Below are 18,922 nucleotides of genomic sequence, written 5' to 3' on the forward strand. Positions count from 1 at the left end.
GACCAAAATATACGAATTACAAACATATTGCCACTCAGAAGTAATAACTACGTATCCATATTATTATGTAGCGTATTGGAAGCAATGAGTTCGTGTTTGGTGTCATTTTTCACACTTATTTCATACAATTGTTAGGTATATAAAATATTGAGAATTCAGGGGGTGCACAGAAATATTCAATTATGTCAAGGGGGACTCTCAGGCAAAAGAAATTGAGAAACACTGCCTTAATGGCATTTCGGATCTTATCTATTTCCAAATATTCGGATCTGGCAGCCCTCAAAATACCAAAATTGTTCAATACGAAGTTTTATTCCGAAACAAAACTTAAACTGAAAGTACACAGAGGGTTATGGTGCACCAGAATGTAGCGAAACATTTCAGTTCAAGTTCGGGTGTGAACCAAAAGTGTTCACAATGAGGTTTCATTCCGGAACTGAACTGAAACTGAAAGTACACGGAGGGTTATGGTGCACCAGAATGTAGAGAAACATTTCAGTTCAAGTTCGGGTGTGAACCAAAAGTGTTCACAATGAGGTTTCATTCCGGAACTGAACTGAAACTGAAAGTGCAGGAGGGTTATGGTGCACCAGAATGTAGCGAAACATTTCAGTTCAAGTTCGGGTGCGAACCAAAAGTGTTCACAATGAGGTTTCATTCCGGAACTGAACTGAAACAGAAAGTACATGGAGTGTTACGGTGCACCAGAATGTAGCGAAACATTTCAGTTCAGGTTCGGGTGCGAGCCAAAAGTGTTCACAATGAGATTTCATTCCGGAACTGAACTGAAACTGAAAGTACACGGAGGGTTATGGTACACCAGAATGTAGCGAAACATTTCAGTTCAGGTTCGGGTGCGAACCAAAAGTGTTCACAATGAGGTTTCATTCCGGAACTGAACTGAAACCGAAAGTACACGGAGGGTTATGGTACACCAGAATGTAGCGAAACATTTCAGTTCAGGTTCGGGTGCGAACCAAAAGTGTTCACAATGAGGTTTCGTTCCGGAACTGAACTGAAACTAAAAGTACACGGAGGGTTAGGGTGCACCAGAATGTAGCGAAACATTTCAGTTCAGGTTCGGGTGCGAACCAAAAGTGTTCACAATGAGGTTTCGTTCCGGAACTGAACTGAAACTAAAAGTACACGGAGGGTTATGGTACACCAGAATGTAGCGAAACATTTCAGTTCAGGTTCGGGTGCGAACCAAAAGTGTTCACAATGAGGTTTCATTCCGGAACTGAACTGAAACTAAAAGTACACGGAGGGTTAGGGTGCACCAGAATGTAGCGAAACATTTCAGTTCAGGTTCGGGTGCGAACCAAAAGTGTTCACAATGAGGTTTCGTTCCGGAACTGAACTGAAACTAAAAGTACACGGAGGGTTAGGGTGCACCAGAATGTAGCGAAACATTTCAGTTCAGGTTCGGGTGCGAACCAAAAGTGTTCACAATGAGGTTTCATTCCGGAACTGAACTGAAACTGAAAGTACACGGAGGGTTATGGTACACCAGAATGTAGCGAAACATTTCAGTTCAGGTTCGGGTGCGAACCAAAAGTGTTCACAATGAGGTTTCATTCCGGAACTGAACTGAAACCGAAAGTACACGGAGGGTTATGGTACACCAGAATGTAGCGAAACATTTCAGTTCAGGTTCGGGTGCGAACCAAAAGTGTTCACAATGAGATTTCATTCCGGAACTGAACTGAAACTGAAAGTACACGGAGGGTTATGGTACACCAGAATGTAGCGAAACATTTCAGTTCAGGTTCGGGTGCGAACCAAAAGTGTTCACAATGAGGTTTCGTTCCGGAACTGAACTGAAACTAAAAGTACACGGAGGGTTAGGGTGCACCAGAATGTAGCGAAACATTTCAGTTCAGGTTCGGGTGCGAACCAAAAGTGTTCACAATGAGGTTTCATTCCGGAACTGAACTGAAACCGAAAGTACACGGAGGGTTATGGTACACCAGAATGTAGCGAAACATTTCAGTTCAGGTTCGGGTGCGAACCAAAAGTGTTCACAATGAGGTTTCGTTCCGGAACTGAACTGAAACTAAAAGTACACGGAGGGTTAGGGTGCACCAGAATGTAGCGAAACATTTCAGTTCAGGTTCGGGTGCGAACCAAAAGTGTTCACAATGAGGTTTCATTCCGGAACTGAACTGAAACCGAAAGTACACGGAGGGTTATGGTACACCAGAATGTAGCGAAACATTTCAGTTCAGGTTCGGGTGCGAACCAAAAGTGTTCACAATGAGGTTTCGTTCCGGAACTGAACTGAAACTAAAAGTACACGGAGGGTTAGGGTGCACCAGAATGTAGCGAAACATTTCAGTTCAGGTTCGGGTGCGAACCAAAAGTGTTCACAATGAGGTTTCATTCCGGAACTGAACTGAAACCGAAAGTACACGGAGGGTTATGGTACACCAGAATGTAGCGAAACATTTCAGTTCAGGTTCGGGTGCGAACCAAAAGTGTTCACAATGAGGTTTCGTTCCGGAACTGAACTGAAACTAAAAGTACACGGAGGGTTAGGGTGCACCAGAATGTAGCGAAACATTTCAGTTCAGGTTCGGGTGCGACCTATAAGTCGAACTGGAGCATGTTTCAGTTCGAGTTCAAATTCGGTTCGCAGTCCCTGATCTCGACTGGACTATTTTCATGGCGTTAATTGCTAATGGAATCGGAACCTTTGATCGTTAGTTTTCGTATTCTCCAAGCTCGGAGCGCTCCGGAGAGGAGTGAACCGTTTCCTAAAATTTGGCTTCTGGCTCCGGAGGGGGGGGGGGGGGGATTTCCCGATTCCCGCTGCTCCGATCCGGAGCGGAGCGAACCGTTTCTCTTCTCGCTCCGGAGCGTGAGCAGCTGCCGGAGCGTTCATCTGCTCCGCTCCGAAACACTGCTACCAAGGAAGATTAAACTATCCTTGCCTCCTCCCACCCATTTTTGCACCCAATCGTCGCTACTGATGAGGGCCAATGCTGGTAGAACAAACGCAGGGAAAGAACCAGTTCACGTGCGTTTGTCATAAGATGCTCGAAGACTATATGTTTCAGTAGACTAGTGATTTTTTACTTTTTTAACAACTTGTGGCAGAATATTTAATGTGTTAAAAATATTTGTGTCTCGTTACTGGACTAGATCATTGTTTCAGTGGCGTATTTAGAACACTGTCCAGGGTCCCCCTCAGTTGTCCAGAACCACCCCAGTATGTGGGTGGCTCTGGACATTTTACAGGTTGCACTTTTCCTGGCACTAATTATTTCTGATCTCAGATAAAAAGGTAACGCTGGTATCACTCTATCATTCGCTAGTCAAAAGATTTTTACACGTAGCAGAGACCATGCGAATGAATTAAAACTGAACACGCCAGAGTACCTAACCTCTTAATTGTCCAGAGTCTATAATCCAATACATAAATAAATAAATAAATACATTAGCCAGAAGAGAAACAATAATATTTTATATATAGACAAACAATGAAAGGATTGAGTGAATCTTCACCACGCCCTCTTTTGGAACCGTTACAGAGGTGAAGAAGCCAGGAATTTTAAATTGATATTAAAAATCAAACACGATACATATTTTTGGTATTTTTTTCCTTTTCGCATATCTATTATATTAATACTGAAAAAAGTAAGTTACAAATTACTGAAAATTAATGGCACGTGATGACGTCATTGCTCTACAGCACCTTTTTCCTCTATCTGATTATCACGTGACACAATGCACCAGTAAAGCAGCTGCTCGGGTTGAAAAGCGTCATTCAGTCTGGTGTTAGCAGCAACAGGCAGCGTAGTTGCGTTTGTGAGTGTGTGTGTTCTGTTCAACTGAGGGAAGCCTTCGTAGCTCGAGAGGTAAGGATAATTGTGTGCCTGTAACTAATACGTTACTGAATGCAAATAAGCATTCTGGTTTATGCGATTAACTTTTTTACGGTACCAATAAGTTCATCATTCAAATATGAAACTTTCATTATGCCGTCCATTACATTGCAGATTCGTGGAAGTCGCTTGGGCTGTCTAAGGGTTGAATGGGGTCTGTTTCGTGACGTAAATGGTCGACTTGCGATCTCCTCAACGAAGTTGTGTTGAGATTCCCGGTGTAACATCTTAACCCCCGGAAATGTTTACCCCCTCGGTAAGAATATGACAGAATTAACCCGCAGTAAAAATATCCTAGGACAGAACTAACCCCCCCCCCCCAATAAAATGATAATTTTTGATCTCCCGTCCTGAACGAGGATAAAAACGTCCTAGGACAAGTTTACCCCTACCCAAAAGTTCGCTGTTGTGTGTTTTTTCTAGTGAAAGTGGGTAAAAAATCCTACAAGTTACCCTCTACCCAAAAGTTTCCTATTACGTGGCTTGGTGGTGAAAGGGGGTAAAAATATCCTAGGACAGAACTACCGCCCAATAAAACTATATTTTTTTTATCTCCCGTCCTGAATGAGGCTAAAACTCATTAGGACAAATTTACCCCCTACCCAAAACATCGTTATTACGTGGTTTTGTGGTGAACGGGGATAAAAACATCCTAGGACAAGTTTAACCCCTAACCAAGAAATTATTAGCCTACGGGTACTAGTTTACTTTTGTTCGGACAGATTTCTTCATTTTTACAGATGAAACTACTTACCGAAATAAGTTCCTGTAGTATTGTCTAACATCGGGAAGGTGTTTTGTGTGATGTGGGAATGTATGATAGGGGAAATTCATGTTATTTGTTGAAAATTAATTCTCAGACGACAATAGCCTTTGGCGCGTACACGTTCGTACATTACGCGTCGTGATTGTTTTGTTCATGTTCATTGGGTATCCAGTGTTTCGAACTGTCTGTGTTTGCAACGAAAGTTAGGAACATGACGTGTCGTGGATGTGTGGTGAAATTCGTACCGGGTGTGGATGATCCAGTGGATTTTCTAATTGAACACTGGATCGTAAAGAAAGGAAAGGAATGTCGAAAATGTGGCAGTGAATGGAAGCTACTCGTTAGAAGGAATGGGCTGTGGGTATGTGCCTAATATGACGTGTCGTGGATGCGTGGAGAAATTCAGGTAAGTTTTCCGTATCCTGGAAACGGATTTCTTTAAATTTAATAGTTTGGGGCTCATTTAGGAGCAGGTGACTCGGCCAATTTCTAACATGCCTTTAACAGGGACTCTATGGAGAAAGCCGGGGAGCCGGAACGAAGCGGAAGCGAGGCCGCGGTAGCGGCAGGGTGCGGAGCCCGGAATCGGTGGGAAATTTGGACTCAAAAAATTCAAACTAAAATATTTTTTTAGTTTAAATTTCCCACTGATTCCGGAACGGATAGCCCCAAAAACCATTCACGGATAGCGCCACGAAACATTACAATTTTCTCGTAAAACCATGCAAAAAAGTTATTCTTTTAAAAAATAATCAGATGAGCTTTGTTCACGGGTATTTCTTGGGTTCCGAAGGTTGAAACTCTGCATAACGAATGAAAATCGACAAAACAAAAGCACGACTCGCAATTATGTAGGAGGGTGTACGCGCCATATTGTGTATCAGGCAAGCGAAACGACTACGAGAAAGAAGTACTCGTAATGTGAAAAATTGCAATTACTTTGATGGAAAAAAACAACTCAATACACCTTAAGGAATGTTCCGCGAAGCAGATAGGTAAGTACGAATGTCAAAAATTGACGAAACTAAGAAGTTATAGGTGTCCGAAGGATAGTAAATTTTTACCTTTATAGGGATTATTCCATAACATTCAGGGTACGAATTCCCATGGCGATCTTGTTCTATTAAACATTTTCCCCCATCCAAATTTTCCGAAGATTGGTCTGTGGTAAGATTGTGTTATAACAACAAAGATTAGCAATTAGTTTTGACTTCAAACATAATTTACTAAAAATATCATAAACGCATACAAGGAAGGAAGAACATGGAATGATGTAAGGTAGGGTGTAAATTCGGTGCAGGAAGTGCGAAAATCTATTCTAGTCCTAGGCGCTGAAATCTCTAGCTCGGATAAGGAAATATTTCCTTTCGAGAGACCATTAATAGATTTACACCATTGTAGAAACATAACACAATAAAATTATGGAAATTTAATTATCATTATTAATAAAAAGCAATAATTAAATAAAATCTAACGCTTATTAAAAACATTTCACCTATCTTCTAATTTCTTGACATTTTGAACAAGTCCTTAAAGGAATTAATTTGCTAGTTTATAAATATAGCACAGGGGAGCACACACACACACACAATGTGTATGTGTGTATATATATATATAATATATATATATATATATATGTATGTATGTGCTCCCCTGTGCTTAGCACCACGCCATGAAGGCGTATAGGGTGTGTGGAGGTAACGCCCCACACTTTCTTGATCCGGTCGTGAGTGGTGGTGATGTGATCAGCATCACGCCCCAGACCGCCTTTACCCCTGAGTTTCCCCCAAGTACCCATGTCATTCGACGCTTCCAACGTTAGAAAAGTTCCCGGATTTGAACCGGCCGAGGAGCTTGGCCTACCCTCAAAAAAATCCTGGGTACTGGCCTGCCCCCGAGACCCTGCTATCCCCGCCTGTGAAAAATATAGAACTCATTCCTATCCGAAATTATCGCTTTCTTTACAATTATATCCTGTATTGCAGTAACTCAACAAAGATACTTAATGATTTGATGATTCGTTAAGGTAGGCGTGTTAGATTTCGTGATGTTGTACCAGAATGGGGAAAGAATTTTCCAACCAGATTTTGAAAAAAAAAAAATCCAGATTTTCAGTATCTAGAACATTTGGGACATTTGGTTGTCTTGTCTCGTATTATTAAAGGTGCATGTATTTCTATGAAGTTTGCACAGTTCATTTTTTTGTTTCCCACGTCCTTGTGGTAATAGTGATGCATGTTGTAGAGTGAATATTCCATTTTTGGTTACTTAGCATCGCTTTTCTGCCACTTATAGTTAATCACAACGATGAGAATGAGTGATATTAAATTGGTGAAGGGACACTCACAAGCGACACCAATGTCCAAGCTTGTGTTCGCACAGGGACCCCTGTCGTAGTAGTGCGTTGTGTAACCACCCCACGACGGAGGTCGGGTAGTGAAAGATGTAGGGTAGGATTCCTTACTGGGTCAATTATTAAACATGACGAAAATGTGAGTTTCCCATTTATTATTTGTTAGAAAGCAATAAAATTGTGGTGTGATATGGGTTACACCCAGGAAGTCGTAACGTACCCAATTTGCGTTACACGGTACGTTCCACTTTGTAGTAGGAAGAGTATGGTTCAACTGCTGGTACCCATGTAACGTAACGAAATACAATATGTTATAAACTGACGTTACAAGGAACATAACAAAATATATTATGGTAGATATTAACGTTATAAAGGAACGGAACGAAATGAGCACATTTGGAACATAACGTAATATGCAATATGGTATACACTACCGTTACAAGGAATGTAGTAACGAAATGCAATGTGGTGTATACTAGCGTTACAAAAACGTAACGAAATACAGCATGGTAGTAAATAACTGTACATAGGAGCGTAACTGAATGAAATCCTCCGTAACGGAATGAAGTGAAAGGCAATATGGTTAATTAACGTTACATAGGAATGTAACAAAATGTAAACCACTGTAGCGGAACGGAACAAAATGCAGTTGGGTACATACCATCTGCATAAGGAACGTAAATAAATTCAGTATGGTAGATGTTAACGTTACAAGGAAAGAATAATTCACAAATGTTAGCTAGTAACGTTATAGGCGCGTGACGAATATAATCTATTTAACATCAAGGAAGAAAAAGGAATAGCCCAAATCTCCTACCTTTCATTGGAACATTGCGAAAATAACTCAGAATATCGTGTGGGATTAATGTGAAATAGCCGTTAAAAATTTGATGGTTTGTAAATAAATGAATTTCAGCCAGGGTTGTTAAAGGGTCAGGAATTTTAAATCAATTCAATTTCGGTTCAGCAGGGAATATTAGCAAGCATAAATGGATCTGGACCGTAAAGAGCATTTTTATGTTTAAAATATTTCAATTCGTTCCAGGAACCTTTTCTCCGGATCAATTTAAAGACTGCACAGGGACCTTCTTTCCGGATCAATTTAAAGACTAAGTTCCATATTGAAATGAAACAATACGCAACTTGGACCGAATATAAATTGTGCGATAAGAAAGATTCCGGTCTTGTTGCGGAACCCAATAGAACCCATTACAATTTATGGGTTCGTGGACGTTTAACAATCCTGATTTGAAAATTACATTTTTGGCTCGAAATTGAATAAGGCTTCCAACTAGTGTAGAAATGAGTAGCCATAGACGTGCGAACGGGGTGCAAGGGGGACACATGCCCCACCCCCTAATCAAAGACGTCTGCCGATATTTTCGACGCAGTGACAAGCAAGGTATTTTTACATTGGGCATATTAACCCGATCGTGTTGCCCCCTCATTAAACACCTCTTGAATTCGAAATTATCGCATTCCTGCATCCCCATTATAATAATTAATGTAAATTATTATGACTGGAATCAAATTATACGTGTGAAATATATACTTTTAGCTGACATTCGTTTTCTAAAGGGGAGATGTGGCCATCCTCGCCCCCCTTTCAGGTTTCCATGCCCCTATATTATTATACTTTCATCCAAAAATTTAGGGTAGAGGAATCTTATCGCCGGTTATTAAACGATATTATGCTCTTGAAGAAAATGAAGTATTTTCAAGCTGATGAAAGTTAACAAATCAACAACGGCGGAAGAAGGTGCAGTGGCGCAACCACAGGGGGCAGGGGAGATTAGCCCTCAAACTTGTATGGAAATCAATTCTAGGAAGTAAGGGGGCAAACATTGAACTATAGAAAGAAAGATTGCAGAATCTAAGAGTAGCAAGACAAAAGGATACTGAAGATGGATTTAGTTTTCACATCTGTCGTGCACTATTTCTTCCAGACGGCCAATAGCACCTGCAAGGGGGCACAGAGGGGCAATTGTCCACTCTCGATTCCTATCTTTATGCAAATATAAATAAACTGATATAAACTTGGACAGTTGCTGCTGCTTACGGTGTAAGTTTTGCCAGTGTAAGGTAATAAATAGATGTATTATTATTTTTTGAAATCGCACCGTTCATTAATAAACACACTGTATATGAGTCATTGTAAATTCGAGTCAATTAAAACATTTTGCATTGTTGCGGGATTATCTATTAGGATAAAATTTGGACATAATGAATCTAAGTAGAGAAAATGCAACTTGTATATCAAAATTGCCATGTCCAACTGATCTCCGAAAGCAGTGTTTAGCACGTCACATTTCAAGTGTATGATTGATTGATTTGGTGTTTGAGTCCACTTTATGCACAGTAAGGCTAATCGGGACTGGACCTACAGTTTAAAGTGGAATCCCAATCACTTGTGCCTCTACCGGGTATCGAACCCGGGACCCCTTCATTACAAGGCGACGACGAAACCACTGCGTCATCGGGCCATTTCAAGTATAGTTCATGATTGTATCTAGTAGTATATGAACGAGGTGTCCCTCCACTCAAACAATACGTGGCTTGTCCCCACCGAACGAAGTGTCACTTATAAATTAAGTTTCCGAAAGCTGGTATTATGCAGTGGCGTGCGGTGCTAAATGAGGCAGGGGAACAGGTGACCTGCACTTGCCCCCCCCCCCTCCCATACTTGTCGTAATATAATACAGTAGACCAAGTAAAATTCAACCCTTGTTGAAATGAACCAAATGAACATACGATACATATGTTACAAATTGTCAGAAGTTACATACATGAAGCACGTTAAAATTATTAAAATACCAATGTTAAAGCAAATATGATATAATGTAAAGAAAACATTAAAAACAAAATTGTTGATGCGCAACAAAGAAAAATTAATAAAAGCTATTTATGAGTGATAAGAGGGAAATTTTTTTTTGGCAAAACTTGTTTCATCTCTTAAGTAGATTTTTTTCTCGTACAGTTGAGCGTGCATTCTTGTAATTCAAACGTCCTCAGTGCAATAATGGCAATCAGATGGCCGAGTTTTTTCATGACGTCCGCTAGATTTGTAGAATTGTGACAAAACCCGAACTGTTCAAACTCCCTTCTCGGGAATAAAAAAGGACAACAATAATTTGCCACTGGAAGAGTATCCAGTTAATCATTTTACAGAGTTGTAGTAACTTGTTTGAAAATGCATTGTGTACGATTTCGTTTTTAATTCGGTTAGGATAAGTGTTGGTTTACTGTCATTTCTGTAAAGTTCAATGAACTAAAAGCTTTCGTCTTCAGCGGTCGATCATACAACATTCGCTACCCTACGCTCGCAACATTCGCTTTCTTGTCCTGCGCCTGCCGCTGAGTGCGTCTTGGGGCTGTTGGAACAGGTTGACGCGAGCTGTTCCCTCGGAAGCTATTTCGCAGCGTTTAGCCAAGGCATTTAGCAGACGCTTAGACTGTAGAACATTTTTCCAGTTCGTTATGAATGGCAGACGCAATTTGGAATGAGATTAGGAAACTAGACTTAATACACTCAAAACTATCACTACGATGCAATTATACTTTAGCACATAGCAAAAACTCGAAGGAAAACGAATTCGCTATGTCTCTCATAGGGAACAGCTAGAGAGTTCAGCTTCCATGGTGGTGGGAGGTGGCACCATGAGGATCGTTTACCTTCGCGCGTGGTCGGAAATACTCGGCGTCAGACAGCAGAGGGTGGGACGACGAGGGTAGGTGAAGTAAACAAACGTCCAGCCACTGTGAAAGTTTTTCTTCGGCGTGTTGATTTCGGAAGAATGAAGTGTTCTTATGTTAATATAGATAAATAGCTAAAAAGGGCGATAAGTAGAAGGGAACAGCCTGTTCCCTCTGTTCCATGGAGGGACCGCCACTGGTATTATGCATGAACAGAACAAAAATACTCCTGAAAAATTACAAATATTATAAGCCAGTTCGTGGCGGGGTTTATTGACGGTCTTCCCCACAACCTATCCGCTTTAGGTTCCCGGTTAGAGTCCTGATCTGTAAATATATTTTTTAGGTGTCTTCATTAATTTAATCTAATTATCATCAATCTTCATAGTTTCGATTAATTATAAAAGTGACATAAAAGCAAAGCAAAATAAGAATAAATAAATATAACTGCAAAATGACTACAATGTCAGAACTACATTTGAAAAATAAAATGCGAGCAGAAGATTCATCTACAAACAGGCGTTTGGGGGAGAACTGTGTAGACAGAGAGCAAGCTCCCGAAAGTTGCCAATCCACGTGTAGCATGACCTTCGAATACTGGAGTGGAGTTGTTTTTCGGGATAGTTTGTTCGACGCTCCTCAAGCGTCTTATCAAGAATGCCTCGGTGTTCGCAGCATTGCCAACTTATTTCCGTCGGAAAAATCTTTTTTCTCCTATTTAATCGGCTGTTGGCTCTACAATACAGCATATTAATCAAGATACAACTGAATTACGGCGAAGTAGGTTAGAAACCCTGCATGCTCAAGAACAGCTTCGATAAGGCACCTGAATTGCCTCGAGCTGAACCAGGAAATGGGCGATCTTTATTCCCAAGGGCCATTCGGTAAAACTAATGCCACAAGAAGTTTTCTGTGTGGATTTGTGAGCATGAAATTGTAGGTTGATAATAGTACTACAAGACGTCAAGTGGATTTTTTCTATTTCGTTATTTTATATAGCTTTCCTACTTATATAGTTTGAATAACTAATTAATCATTTGATGAGCAGACAAACACAAAGAAGCCGATCCCGTGGCAAATTGGTTAGCGTAATACACTGCGAAGTCTAATGTCGGATTAGAGCCTGGACTAGAAAATATGGATGGGTCATTGTCTTTATGCCACTTCCATCACCTATCACATACTTTATGATCGCGATTAACCGAAAGTGGTAGACGCGAAATAAAAATAGAACCTTTGCATGGACGTCCGAAAGAGAAGCAAGGGGGAAGGGGTTGCACTACCCACCTGGAAAATGAAAGTCAACTAAAAATTATGTCGCACAATTCCATTTCAGCTGCAAAAATATATGTTAATTATTGCATGAACATAACTAACTCTCTAGCCTTCTTAAACCCGAAGGTTGATGGCTGCAGCAACAAAGGCCTTCCATCTGTCCCTATCTTGAGCAAGATCTATATACTCTTTACCACCCCTACCGATTTCCTTTAGGTCTATCTCAACGTTGTCCCTCCATCTTCGTCTTTGTCTTCCTACAGGTGTCTTACCATCAGGTTTCCCAACAAGAATCCTGTAAACTCCTCTTTCCTCTCCCATTCGTACCACATGGCCTGCCCACCTAAGTCTTCTTGATTTAATCATTCTAATAATATCTGGACATGAATACAAATTATGTAGTTCTAATTATGTAACCTTCTCCACTCACCTGTCCCCTCATCCCTTTTAGGTCCAAATATTTTCCTAAGGGTCTTATTTTCAAATACTCTCAATTTATGTTCCTCTTTCAATGTAAGGGACAAAGTTTCGCATCCATATAATAATACAGGCAAAATTACTGTTTTGTATATTTTAACTTTTAGTTTCTTAGATATTAAACGAGAAGACAAAAGTTTATGAAGAGAGAAGTAACATGCATTTCCTGAATCAAGCTTACTTTTTATTTCCTCTTTAATATAATTTTCATTTGTTAATATTACTCCTAAGTATTTGAATTTAGAAACTGGTTCAAACTAGTTATCAATAATTAGATTTTGATTATTACCTAACACTTGGTTTCGGGCTGTAAGCATTTAGTATTCTCTTTGTTAACTTCCAAAGCTATCTCTTTAGCAGTTTTGAAAAATATTTTAGCATTATTCTTAATTGTATTTATATCATTTTTAAATTTTTAAATGATACAACCACAAATATTATGCTATATTCAACGTTTGAAACTACCCACCTCAAACTTTACATCGCATCTTTCAATGTAAAGGAACAAATTTTGCATCCATATAATATTACAGGCAAAATTACAGTTTTGTATATTTTAACTTTTAGTTTTAGGCTTCCACCTGTCCATAAAAACGTTCAAAATGACATGCATGAAGCAGCTGAATAGTTAACACTGGTTTTGCGGTTTTGATTGATTTGGTGTTTTAAGTCCACTTGATGCACAGTAAGGCTAATGGGGACTGGACCTACAGTGTAAAGTGGGATCCGAATCACTTGTGCCTCCACCGGGTATCGAATCCGGTACCCCTCTCTCGACGATTTGACTGAGTCTGCACTCCCTGCGCTACACTCCGCTGTCTATGCAATGTAGTTTTAAAAGTTGTAAACTGAGGTATCCTAGGCACCAATTCCACCGCTGCAGGCTCGGACGAAACGCAACTCATTAAACCGTCGTGGACGAACTGTAGCATTTTTCTAGGAATTTCGCTTTCGAACGAAACTACTGAACCGTACAGCAGTCCCAATGCCTGCTTCAATTTGCACAGCTGCTATCGGAGCCCTTGGTTTGGGAAGGGGGTGGGGGTGAGGAAAGGGTCTTGATTTTTCATACTGAAGGTCGTTCATTTCGTTCTCCTATTTCTCTTGGTTGAATTTTCTGAGATACATAATCTACCTCATTTTCCTTTCCATTACGTTTTATTGCGTCACCCACGGTACGCTTACATGTACTTAACATTTTCAATTTCCCTGTACAGTGGGATTCATGAGTATTAACTTGCAAATTGACCATCACCATGTTCATTCACTTTATTTGACCCAATAAGAGCTTCAAGAATTAAAAGAAAACTCAAAACAAGCTGTTGACAAGTTCTGCACCAGGACACATAAAAAGCCATCGCTTAAAAACACACAGGATGTAAGAGAAAAATTAATGAAAATTGTCATGGACAATTTGCACGGTAATACTCATGGATCCCACTGTACCTGCACCCTTTGGTTAGGTACGGTAAAAATAAATAGCTACCGTTCGCCAAATGTTGTATTTTTGTTTTTGTTACCCATTTTTCTCGTACTTCAGTCAGGGAGCAATGCAGCTACTGGTAACACATGTAGTCAGGAAGTAGCTTCAATTGTTTCTTCACCGCACTGTAGTTGATTAGTAAAAAATAACGTAAAGCCTTGTTTCTATTACCACAAATTTGCCGCGCAACATGACGGGCGGCATGCGACGCTGCAAGTGTCAAGCATTTGTTCAAATGGAGACTGTCTGTAACATGCCGTGGCGCAAGTGCCGGGGACAAAATTGCCCCAAACGATTAAGACGCACAACGTGCGCCGCGGACAATGGAAACAGCGTGCAGCAAGTTCCTGGGGCACGGGCATACAGTAAGGTGGGGTAAGACTGCGCACCGGTTTTTCGAGGTGAAAATCACACAGTTGGCACCACTGCGCTACCGTTACTTCGTCCAAGATGGTAGCTAGCTGTGGACAGTGGTGAAGATAAGTTTGAAATTCGTTGTGCTGAGAGAGGTAAGTGAAAAGATTTTGAGGGTGTTTGCTATTTATTTTTGTACTACGTGTTTTTGAGTACTACGTCACTGTGAATGTATACAATATTACGATATTGATGGATAGAAGAAGCTGTGTTAATGCCGAGTCCACTTGTGTATTAGTTTCCATTGCTTTGTGCAATGGCTGGGCAGCATCACGTGATTTATTAAGGAATGCAGCACGGGGCACGACTGCGCACGTTCGCAGTTTTACCCCACAAGTGTGTGGCTTGCAGGTGCAAGTGTGTAGCTTGCAAGGCCCAGCCATTAAATAGATAATTTTTTGGTCCACTGAAGTAGTTTTATTCATCTGAGTGTGATAAGTGGATGAGTAACCATCCGGGTCGCCAAATCACAGTTTTCCAAGTGGCATCCATTTTTACAAAGGCATATGGGAAGGCAGCTACAGTTGGAAATGCGATGAAGGGCTTTGAAGTGACTGGATTATGCCCTTTCAAACAAGACATCTTCACTGAAGATGAGTTTCTTCCTTCTACTGTGACAAATGTATCAGCTCCAACTCCAGGTGAGCAGTCTTCAACGAGTGGGGTTAACAATACTGGACCATCCACCAATGACGTGCCACAGGAGGCAAATGTGACTCATTCATCAGTTGAAACTTCAGGTGAGCAGCCCTCAACAAGTGGGGTTAACAATACTGGATCATACAGGCACATTTCCGTTAACCAGATATCACCACTTCCACGTGCAAAGCATATTCCGCACCGCCGACGAAAGGGAAGGCAGTCTCAGGTGTTAACTGGATCTCCATTCAGGCCCGTAGCTAGAGGGGGGCAGGGGGGGCAACTGCCCCCCCTGAGACCCTGCTCTGCCCCCCCTGTGAAAAATCAAGGAAATGTTATTCGCGATAACAATTACGAATTAGCATAATGAACCAAGATTGAATGAAGAATAAAATTACAGAAACTATTATGCATGGACGAAGCATGTTGCTTTGAACTAATGGGAAAAGTTCAATCTTTACTGAAAACCAAGCTTTGGTGTCCGCGACTTGACCAGAGTGTAGCGAAACTTCCAAATGTTTGGAATGCGAGAATCTTGAGGTCAAACTTAAGGCACCTTGTAACTTGAACCAACTTGCAACCCCCCATCCACTTCGACATCTGGTTCCGATGCCGGACGAGAGCCGTTGTGGTGTTTAGGGAGAGAAAGAGTCGCATTCCTCTTGTCACATGGATGTGCTACGGATGTGTTAGAGAAACTTGGAGATATTTCAGAAACGAGTTGCAAGGTAAGTTTGAGTTTATTTACCTCATCTAACATTAAATAAAACCCTGTCATATCACGTCAGACGGTCAGACTGACTTTCCAATTCACAGTGACATGTTGGGGCCTCGACCGAAAGGAAGTAATTCATGTTATACAGATTTGAAAATGCCCACATATACATTCGTATATACACAAAAGAACACCATTACAATTATTGCTTCTATAGTACATATTGGTTTGAAACACTGTTCCTCCCCTACACACACAAAATGCATGGATTCGAGCATTGCATCGAAAACAAGAAAGGCTTTCATTCAATTTTTTATTGAAAGTAATAACCTGATTCATTGGTTGATTTCATTCATTTGACTTCGCTTTCTGCCACTTTTGGCTAATTGGGAAGATGAGGATGAGTGATAATATGATGAAACTGGTGGTTAAATAATTTAAATGAAATATTGGAGAACAAAAAATAATTAAAAAATTTAATATGAATAAGTGTAGGGACGCTCACAAGGAACATTATCTCCAAAACGGGATTCGAACCAGGAAACTCTCGCGTCGCTAACCACTCTGCCAAGGAGGTCGGCAAGTGATAATTTGGGCAAACCTAAATATTATTTATCCGTGTGCCCCTTTTACAAAGAAAATGTAATAAGTGCCTATAGATCTTGTTCATTCTTAACGGCGGGCAATCTAGATGCTGGCAAGGGAAGTGGGGAGCGGGGTAGCGAATAATCCAGCACAAGAAACACAACAGCCTGTAGAACGAGGTGCGCGTAGTACTTCCTCCTGCCACATCGTAACTCTCGGCGCCACCGCTGTTGTCTGGTTGGTCTGCTGTGTATACCTCGCTCCCCACTTTCGTTGCCAGCATGTAGAGTGCCCGCCGTAAGAGTAGACAACACCTATAATGTTATATCAGATAGTACTCAGGATTGATTTTAATGTAAAGGAAAAACCTTCCTTCTTGCGTGAGCGGTACGGAAGTAAAAGTACACACGGATAACAATATAATCCGCTGTGAATGGATGTTATTGATATAATGATTTCCACTTATTGGACTTCATTGACTTCGTTTCATTACCGAAGGGGTTATGGAAATAGTTCTCCAAAACAAGGGCTAGTTTGACACCCACGAATTCCCATTGGGCACGCCACTGATTACTTCAAAAATCATTTTTAGTGTTTTATAACTGTGCATGTTCACGCGCGTGTCTCTATTCCTCAATTTTTATTTTTTTGCTTCTGTAAAAGTATTTTTATTTTTTTATTATTTTTTGCATTTATGTATATTTGCCATGGTTTTCTGATTTTGCATATAATTTTGTATTTTTTATCATTATTTTATGTATGCCTTATTTTTATTTTACCATTCATTTAAAACATATTCGTAGTAAATGTGTGTACCTTGTATACCTCTGGTTCTCATACTTTTTTGATCACGCCACATCCGTCCAGTATAATGCATTTTAAAATGTCAATCCTTCCGACCTAATCTCTTTTGAATATATTCACGCTTTCCCATTTTAATAAACGTTTTTCATGGATATTGACGCACACCCATATACCAAAGCCATCCCACACATTTTACACATTTTTGGTGCAAAATAACGTTCTTTTTCATCACTGAGAGGTGTCTATAAAGAAAAGGTTATTTCGTTTTTTTTCTTGTTTTTTTTTCTTGTTTTTTTTTTGTGCTTGTTAATAAGTAAAGCAGTCAGAACCAATGGCTTTCTCTGTAAAAATATTCAGCAATGAATTTGTACACGAGTTCAGATATGTTTACCATCCAGAAGGCAACCCTCATGAGGGCAGACCTCATCCTCACCCCCTGTGGCCAAGCACGTAGCCAGGGGGTGGGCTCTAGGGGCAGTAGCCCTCCGAAATCGTACATTTGACGAAAATACTGTATAGCGGTAATCAGGTCCGTAGCCAGAATTTTATTTCTGCGGGGGGAGGGGAGAGGCAGTCACTATCAGCACCTCCCATCTAAAATCTAAAAAGTTGGAGGGGGTACATATTAGTGAATTGAATGTTTAGAACCAATATAGAAAATAATAAATATGCTATGCGCATGCATAATTTCATTTCGGAGGAGCTTCAAAGCGGTAGGTATATAAGCCAACGAAACATTTGTAGGATTTCGTGGGGACTTCAGCCGTCCGAGCCCTCCCCCTAGCTACGTGCCTGGTGGCAATTAACTTTACTTCCTTCGTAAGATTAAACATCTTGTATAATAAGTTACAATATACTGATAAATTCATCATCGGTGCTATCCCCGCACTTTATTGCCTTTATATGACGGCTGTTGATAAGGGATGACCCCCCCCCCCACCTACCCGAAATAAAATTCTGGCTACGGGCCTGCCTCCGGAAAACTTGTAAGGATGAGGAAAGATGAAGTCTTGGGTTACGTGACTCGTGAGGGTGTGGGCGAGGTGATTCCCAAGGATGAGGACGTCTGAGGATGAGTCAGGAAGTGAGGGCGGTCCGTAGGGATCAGGTAGGGCAAACCTGATTGCCGTCCGCTTTGGAAAGTCTGTTATAACGACCGTGTTTGGTAAGCCGAGACAATTGTAAAATCGTGACGTCATAGGGATGAAAAAGATCATGGGAAAAACCATCAGAAGTTCCGTTAAATTTGCAGGCAGATATTTGAAAATTCAAGTACGCTATTGTATTTAAACGAGACCCCTTTCAAGCTATTAGAAAAAATAACTATTTTCACTATGATTCACACTATGATTCGTGCGACTCAAGAGAGTGAACAGGGCTCCGTCCTCGGGGGGAGGGGGTGGGTCGCATGGACGTCCGCAGGATATTTTCCAGGGAGGGGCAAGGAAGATGTTTTTCCAGGGGGGCAAACAAGTCACATTTTCCACCAAAAGAGTCTAGTTCCCTAAAAAAAATTGCTTAAATTTGAATTTATGGTGTTAATGCAATAATTAACCCATATTATTGTGGCTAAAATGAAACTATATGTGTGAAATACATAATTTTTGGTTGACTTTAATTTTCCAGGGGGGTCACGACCTCGCCTTGTCCCCCCCTTCCGGACGCCCATGGATGGGTGACAAACTGTGCATCCGCCTTGAATAATGTCGGAACCTTATTTCTGATCATATGTGGTGTAAGCGTGTCTATTTGTTTGAAAGAGAATTGGATTTGTGCAGACGAAAAATTAATGTAAGCTACTGTGGCATATCATAATTTATTGCAAACTTAT

General features: G+C 40.7%; 1 protein-coding gene across 1 annotated transcript in view; it reads left to right on the forward strand.

Annotated features, from left to right (window-relative positions):
* The first annotated feature begins 3,741 nt into the window (after window positions 1-3,741).
* Window positions 3,742-18,922, forward strand: part of LOC145984488 (uncharacterized) — a 53,117-nt gene continuing 37,936 nt past the window's right edge. The window contains exon 1 of the mRNA XM_083118145.1: window positions 3,742-3,860. The gene's annotated coding sequence lies outside the window, so the exon portion shown is untranslated. The remainder of the gene's footprint in view (window positions 3,861-18,922) is intronic.

Source organism: Lepisma saccharinum, chromosome 2 (genome assembly GCF_977018435.1).
Source record: "Lepisma saccharinum chromosome 2, izLepSacc3.1, whole genome shotgun sequence".
Taxonomy (NCBI): domain Eukaryota; kingdom Metazoa; phylum Arthropoda; class Insecta; order Zygentoma; family Lepismatidae; genus Lepisma; species Lepisma saccharinum.